Below are 6,470 nucleotides of genomic sequence, written 5' to 3'. Positions count from 1 at the left end.
ATATGTTCTGTGGAATATATTTTCTTCTCCTTTTCTAATCTTTGATCCTTTAATTTTTTTTTTAAATAATTAATATATAATTAATGATATTTTTTAATACTTTTATAAATCTTAAATCGTATATTAAATGAATTATATTTTTATTTAATAAATAAAAAATTAAACAAATTTAAATTTATTATTTCTTGTTCTCAAATCCAAAAGAACAAAGAGTTCAAGGAATGAGGGAGTATAAAATAAACAATATGTTAATAAGTTCTTTTAAAATATTGAAAGGTAAAAATGTAGTTGCACTTCATTCAATTCTTTAAAATTATTTATGTATTAAAATTAAATAAAGTTTTAATTATTGTTGGATAAAAAAATAATTTTTAAATATTTTACGTAAACATTTTAATTTTTAATATTTTTATTTTATAAATAAATTAAAATAAATTTGATTTTAATATTTTAATAAAATACATATTAAATAATATTAAAAATATAAAAAATTTAAATATTAAATAAAATATTTATAAATAAAATAAAATAAATGTTAAATATTTTATATAAATATTTCAAAATTTTAAATTATTAAAAAAGGTTAAATAAGACAAATAAATTTTTAAATATTGTTTTTAAAAATTTAATGTTAATTTTAAATACTTTAATATATAAATAAAATTAATAAAAATAAAAAATAAACTAATGAGAGTGCCATGTAATCAAGTATAGTACAAAACCTAAAATATCTCAATAATTAATTAATAGAGGAATATATAAACCGATAATTAATTAATAGAGGAATATAAAAACCGATTTTAGAAATAAAGGAATTAAAAATTCATTTTAGACAAAATAAAATGACAAAAAGCATATTTAAGTATTTACTTTATTTTATAAATAAATAGAATTAATGGTAAATGAAAAGAATTCAATTTATTAGAAAATAGAACGTAAGAAATAACCAATTACAAACTTTACATACATAATAAAGATAGACTGTATCAATTTAGAAATGTTTAAAATCAATACAATAAGTGGTTAACCACGTTTAAATTAATACTTTTGCAATAAAACAAGAACGTATAAATACTTAGTTAATTCAATATTTGTATTATTGAAACATAACTCCTTTCACAAGTATTATATATATATATATATATATATATATATATATATATATATATATATATATATTTTACTATTAACCACCTTAAATATTTTATTAAGTACTAAAATATGTATTGTTAATTACTTTTTAAATATATATTTTATTAACCACTAAAATATATAACATTATTTATTTTAGAGTACTTCTTAACCACTTAATCAGAATATCCTAAAATAATTAATATTTTACATTTTAGTGATTAATGAGATATATGTTAAATAAATAATTAATAATTTATATTTCAGTGGTTGATAAAATATTAAAAATGATTAGTGGTATATATAAATATGTGTGTAACAAAAATATATCTTAATAATTAAAAACATTTTGATTTTTTTTGAAAAAAATATACCGTAGTAAATAGTATATACATATTAAATGTTGTGTCAATAATTTATGTTTAAATAACATTTTTCTTAATTCAATTGATTAAGCGTTGAATATTTGTCAATTTTTTCGTGTATTGTTCATAAATGCTACGTGGTGAACGACATACAAATATTTAGTTACTACAATCGTTGCGTATTCAGTGGGTTGTCAAATTTTTGTTGGTACATTTAATTTAATTTTTCACTACCAATAAACGTATGCGGTTAGTGTACCAAGTTGGTTAATTAAGTTTAGGCTAAACTACATCCGTCGTTATTTTTATTTTATTTTTCAGATTTATTTCTTTATTCCTAACAATATCAAATAAAGTATGAAAATATGAGTATATTTCAAGATTTGCGTTATGAATTTGATGAAATTTGTATTATATTGAAAAATATAATTAATTTTATGAGTTTTGATTGATTTTTTTTTAAATTTTTGTATAAAAAAGGATAACATTGTTGAAATTTTAAAACATAAAATATCAAATTGTCACTTAAAATTAAAATAATGGACCAAGTCGAAAAAAAAAGATAAATGACTAAAACGTTAACTGAAATTAAGTTAAGGGACCACATATGTAATTCAGTCTTTAAGTTTATTATATATGGTTAATGAATATACACTAAGTGATTATTGACATATCTTTATATTTTATATCATTTATTCGCTATATTAAATAAATAATTAGTTATTTATATTTTAATAATTAATGAATTAGTCTACATGCCGTTAATAAGATATTATATTATTTAACAAATTAAATACATGATTAATTATTTAAATTTTAGTGATTAATAAAATAATTTAAATAATTAATGATATACACTCGTACAAAAATGTGATTAGAGCTTAATGATCATACACAATTAATATAAACATTTTTACATTGACAATAAACACAAACTATTGATTGGATAGTTATTCGATGACAAATATTATAATTATATTGTGGATGATGTAATAAAAATTGTTATTTATTGTCTTTGTAAAATTAGTCTATATTGACTATACATATTATTTTTTCTCTAAAAAAAAATACAAATAAGTTCCTATATATTTTAGGATTCTTTTTTAGACTGTTTAAAGTTTTTAGTTTTTGATTTTTAAAGTTAATTTTAAAATCAAAATTTGTTTGGGTGAGATAGAATTAATTTCCTTTATCATTTAATTTGAAAATAGTTATGTTTTTTTGTTTTGTTTTGATTCTAACATGTCATCACTGGTAATTGTCAATCTCCACATTGACTATCGTCGAACACCTCCGGTTAATATCCATTGACCACAACTTGGATCTGTGTGTCCTCCACACTCTGATCATGTTGGTCAGTGCTCCAACCTCATCCGACTATCGTTCAGTACTCCGATAACAACCTACTGCAACTATTGTTTTTAACCACTACTGTTAAAATTATTATTAAGGAAATAATAAATTTATAATGCTAAATTTGATTTATTAATATACTAATTCAATAATTTTATTTATTCTTCCTTTTTATTTTACTTTTACAAATGGAGTAGTTTGTTGTTGTTATTAAGGTTGTTAACTATGTTTTTGTGATATTGATGATGTTTTATAAACTTCACTTCTATTTTTTTATTTTTTTATTTTATTTTTATTTTATTTTTTATTTTATGATTGAAGGGCTGTTATGATTATAAAACAACTTCTTAATTACAAGCCTTGTTATTTCAAAAGTTTGATACATGATTTTGGTTGGTTAATGCTTCTATTTTTAATGATTAATTGGTTTGATAAAGTTATTAGTTTTGTAATCTAATTGGTGTGAGGCACTTATGCACAATATAAATTCAAAATTTCTTTTTATTATTACTTGCTTGTCTCTTTGTTAATTTAAGAGAATTGATATCTTTTAAAAATAGATTTAATTGTGTTTCTTAAGTTATGACATCATAAAGTTGTGAGTATTTAATTAAAGAACATCCTTAAGTAAAAAGAATCGTTAATTAACTCCACAAACTTGAATATGAGTTAGGAATAGATGAATTTTGACCTTATATGAATGATAATTTATTTTGTAAAGGTGTAGTATTTTGTCAGAGAAAATATGTTACCTAAGAGTTTTAAGAAAAACACCTCCATTTATTTTCTTGCATTAGCTATGTGTTGGATTCTTGTACATTTGCTACAATGTGTATGTTTGTCGAAATAATTGCTATATTAATATGTCATTGTGAATGATGTATTTTATTTGTTATAATTGTTGTATGTGACATGTTGTGATGACAAATGAAAATGTAAATATGCGTTTGTTAGTAGTTTAATATTTCATAATATTGGTGATTAATTAATAAGGTGTACACATTCATATCTTCATAGTTGAGTGATGCATCAATAATTAGTTGGAGCTCACATACCTTTGCATGGGATTTTGAGTCTGTGATAGTCGGTAGATTTCACATTTCATACGATAACTATTGGCGTTGGTTGGAATGAGTCACAATTCCCTTGCGGATGAGGTCATACGATAAGTATATGTCTGTGTATGTATTTGTTTACTTGATACGTGTACAATTTATTTACAATATATATGTTAATTGTCTTGTACTTTTATATATGTTATTTTCATATTGGTGACCCCCTTGCTATTGATTTCTTTGAGTTATATGTCATCCCATTAATTGATGAAGATGCGAGGAAGTATGATGGCGTAAAGTTGAAGACTCTGAGATACTTTCACACCGCTACTAGCCTTGTTGGGAGGATTTCCACAAACGTCCAGAGTAATAACCAACTAAGATTTATTTTCTGGTAGTAAAAGACCAATAATATTGTTTTAGGAGTTTACTTTTGTTTAATTAATGCATTAGGTTTACTCTTTGTAACTGCGACTACTCTCATTCATTATTTTTTTGAGAAAATATAATCATTATTTATTACTTAGTTTTAAATTAAATAAACATTTTAAGATAATTTATTTTAAGGTAAATAAGTAGTTTGAGATGGTTTTGTTTTCAAAAAGAAAAAATCCGTCTTTTTTATATTTAGAATTTTATTAATTAACGTCTTAAAAAAGTGACATGTTACAGATTCTTAAATTTGGAAAATTAGATGATGATCGCAAATATAACTCTCTCAATAACTATTTGATTATGATTTTCACTATGCTTACAAATATATGATGTCCAAATTGATTTTTTTTTTTAGACTTTCTTTTTGTCATTTTTAATTAATTTTGTGTCAATATTATTTTTCAAATCCAAAAATAAAAATCTAAAGTTAGTTCAAGATTGAAACTTAAAACTGAAACATAAAACTCAAATTCAAAACTTAAATTGATTTTGGCTTTTAAATTTTTTAAAACATAAAACAGAAAACCTCACCGTAATTTATTAAGAATTTTCAAACACAACATAGACCTCATTGTAATTTATTAAAAAAAAAAATCATATAACATTTAATAATAACTATAACATTGGACCACATAAATCGTTTTCTTTTTTGTTGATTAACTATTATAAATAAAAAAAAAAGCCATGAAATCACTTTAAGAAGGCACGTAACAAAAGTCCAAAATGTATTATTAAGCTTCGAATTCTAAAAACTTAAGGATGTATTAGCGGCACTTTTGAGTTTTTGCATTAGATGTCTCTCAGATGCCTTGAAGAACACGGATGGAGGTGAGTTTAGCGACAAGTGAGAAGATATTTAAGAAGTCAACGTCACATTTAGACCTCTCAATTTTATAAACTCACTAATTATTAGTTTAAGTTCACATATTAAAAAAGTCAAAAAAAAATCATAATTTAATAGATTAAAAAAAAAAACCTCCAAAACAAAAAAAGATTTTAAAATTTTGTAGAGTTTTAAAATAAATTTCTTTTTCACAGTTTTTTGAAATTCTTTTTCGATTTTTTTCTAATATAAAAAGAGTGATAAATTTTTTCTCAAATTTTTTTATATTAAAAAAAATCAAATTGTTCAAGAAAAATAATTTTTTTTATTTTGCTCTCCATTTTTCAAAAAAAAAAAAACAATTTAAACTTTTTTGAGCAATTTTCTAAAAGAATTTCAAAAAAAATATCTTAATTAACAAAACATTGACCTATGAGCCCCTCACTTAAGCCCATAAAAAATTATAAAATAATAGTTTGGAAGTTTAAAAAAATTATTTCAATAGAAAATCTATTAATTATAAATTTAGTAGGAGATTTTTTAGAGAATACTTTAGACTTTAAGATTTTATTGATAACTCTAATCTACCTGACTTGAATTTAACTTTGTAGACATTTTTTTCCTTTATTTTTCAAAATAACAAGCTTAATAAAAAGTTTATAAGAAGGTAAGCTAATTAAATAGCTATCCTTTTAGCAAAGATAAACACAATTTTATCTTGCTTCCATCTATTAATTTATTGATATTTTTATTTTATTGTATTTCATATATTTTTATTAATGAAACAATTTGATTTTATCCTTTTAAAAAAACTAAAAATAAAAAAGATACACAAGTTAAATCTGATACCAAATATAGTATTTTTATTAATCAAATTATAATTGTGAATTATTGACTACCCTATTGATTACTAAATTTCATTGAAAAAATTGACTAACCACATTTAATGATACTTATCTAATAATCATAATTCCTTAAAAAAATCTTTTAAAAAAAAAACGTTATTTAGTATAAAAAAGCACGATGAGATGACTCCTCTAAAAAAAATCAACTCTAAGTTAAAAGGAGCATCCTCCAACCAAATATGACCAAAGAATAAATGGACATGCTTAGCTAAAACATGAGTTAACCTATTCTTGTTCCTATATATATGAGAAAAAGAAATTGAAAGAAAGACTTTCTTCAAATGATGCACAACAAAGAAAAGGCCTAAGAACGCGCTTTAACAGCATCAACGCTGATTTGATATTGTTGTTCGAATGAGGATCTATTTCAGTGGGTATTGATTTGAAAGGCTATGAGTACACG

The sequence above is a fragment of the Cicer arietinum genome, chromosome 7 (assembly GCF_000331145.2).
Source record: "Cicer arietinum cultivar CDC Frontier isolate Library 1 chromosome 7, Cicar.CDCFrontier_v2.0, whole genome shotgun sequence".
Lineage (NCBI taxonomy): Eukaryota > Viridiplantae > Streptophyta > Magnoliopsida > Fabales > Fabaceae > Cicer > Cicer arietinum.
The sequence above is the reverse complement of the archived record's forward strand: the minus strand, read 5'-3'. Positions refer to the sequence as shown.